Below are 2,265 nucleotides of genomic sequence, written 5' to 3'. Positions count from 1 at the left end.
TCGGAATAGATTGATCACCGAAAATCATGAAACTTTCTCAATAAGCCAACTTTTTGCGCAATTGAAGAAGACAAAGACCTAATGTGTTTCTCAAAAGTAACTTTGCTATCGAGAATCACACCAAGAAATTTAAAAGAGTCATACAAATTGAAGAAACATTATCAATACTGAGATTCGGACGTTGAGAAGCCACTGTCCTTGACCTACTAACAATCATCCTTTGAGTTTTGTAAGGATTCAACTTCATACCCAATAATTAACACCATACACTAATTTTAGCTAGATCTCTATTGAGGTATTCAGCAACCCCAGGTCTACATTCAGGGGATGGAATTGATGCAAAGAGTAGCATCATCTGCATATGCAAGAAGCTTGTTTTCTAGGCCAAACCACATGTCATGTGTATATATTATGAAAATTAATGGGCCAAGAACACTACCCTGTGGAACATCGGATATCACATTCCTATACTCACTATGGTGCCCATCAACAACAACTCCTTGAGATATAGTACTTAAAGAATCAATAATAACGCTAAGAAACGACCCACCCACTCCTAACTGTTTCAGTTTTAAAACAAGGGCCTCACGAGGGTATCACATGCTCCAAGGCCTTTACGAAAACTAAATAGTAAACTAGGAAATAGATGATTACCTTCAGCAAACCTATTAAGACGTTTCAGGCAGAAGACGTTCAAAAACTTAAGATAATATGGGAGTTATGGAAATTCGGCATTAATCAGTTGGACTTGAGCTACTACAAACACATTCACATAGAGGAGTAACATTACCAATTCTCCAACAACTGCTAAAAGCTCCTCTTCTTGCTAACTTGTGCAAAATAACACATAACTTTGGAGCTACAAAATGTGCAGTCTTTATGAAAAACAAAGGAAAAATACCATTTGGGTCTATACCTCCATAAGCAACAAGGTCCATCAACATAGCTTTAATTTCACGAGCTAGCTAAACTAGTTAGTTTAGCCTCAGGAAAAAAGGAATGAGGAAGTTCAAGTTTTCATTACTCTGTTTACTGTAAAAAAATATCAGCCAAAAGGGTTGCCTTTTCCTTTGGATAGTGAGTGACTGAGCCTTCTGCTTTAAGTAAAGGAGAAACTGTTGCATCTACACCAAAGAGTACAGATATAAGGGTAGGCCACCATTCATGTTCCTGAGTTGTACCAGAAAGGGTTTCTTTTATGGTTAAATTGTATTCTTTTTCAGTTGAGGCATAAACTCCCTGAGCAAAAGCTCTAAGCTGAGTTCAGTTATTCCAGGTCAAATGTGATTTGTTATTATTCCAAAAATGATAGGCCTCCTGTTTCTCGGAACAAGCCCGTCCACAATCATCATTGAACCACAGTTTTTCCTTCACTCGGTACCTTAGCACACGAGAAGGGTTACCCCTATCAATAATGTTGACTATATTCTCATTCAAAGGGACAACAGGATCAACAGTACTATATAATTTTGAACAATTCAAGCACAAAAGATCATGCAAAATCCTATTCCATTCTGTTTGAGATTTCATATAAATTTTACAAGAGTAGGATACATCATAGACAGGCTGCTCAGTCTCCATTACTAATGGAATCAAAGCATGTTATAACGCCAGGTGAGTCAGTGTATACGAGGTCCAAGCAATTACCAGACCTATGAGTAGCTTAACTTATGATTTGCTCATAGCCTGATTCAGAGGCAAAGTCTAAAACTCTTAAGCCTTGGCGATCGGTAGGAGAGATAGAACTTAACCACTCCCTATGGTGAGCATTAAAATCACCAACAAATACGAAGGAAGCCTCTCTATCTTTTTGTATTTTAGCCATATTGGTAAGAAGACAATCAAAGGTAGAATCATCCATGTCGGGATTCCGGTAGATCGAAAACAAATAAAAGTTGTTATGCCTGCCACAAAGTTTTATTACCTGAATCTCATGACATCCACATTCATAGCAGGACTTATGAAAAGAAGGGTACTAAGTCCTAATATACATCACCATTCCCCTGGCCCTAGGGATGGCATCATGTTTCAACATTATTGGCTTCTTAAAACGAATTATAAGGAGCTCATATGAGTGACTTATATTAAAAACCAAAGTTTCTGAGCACAAAAGAATATCATATTGTCTGGACAAAACTGCAAGGTCTAGAATTTTTGCATGAAGACCACAAACATTGCAATAAAGAAGACGACATTGACGAAATCTATGACATACTGGTCCCAGATTTCACTCAATGTCTGCAGACAACATAATAATTAATAGTA

Source organism: Palaemon carinicauda, unplaced genomic scaffold, assembly GCF_036898095.1.
Source record: "Palaemon carinicauda isolate YSFRI2023 unplaced genomic scaffold, ASM3689809v2 scaffold236, whole genome shotgun sequence".
Lineage (NCBI taxonomy): Eukaryota > Metazoa > Arthropoda > Malacostraca > Decapoda > Palaemonidae > Palaemon > Palaemon carinicauda.
The sequence above is the reverse complement of the archived record's forward strand: the minus strand, read 5'-3'. Positions refer to the sequence as shown.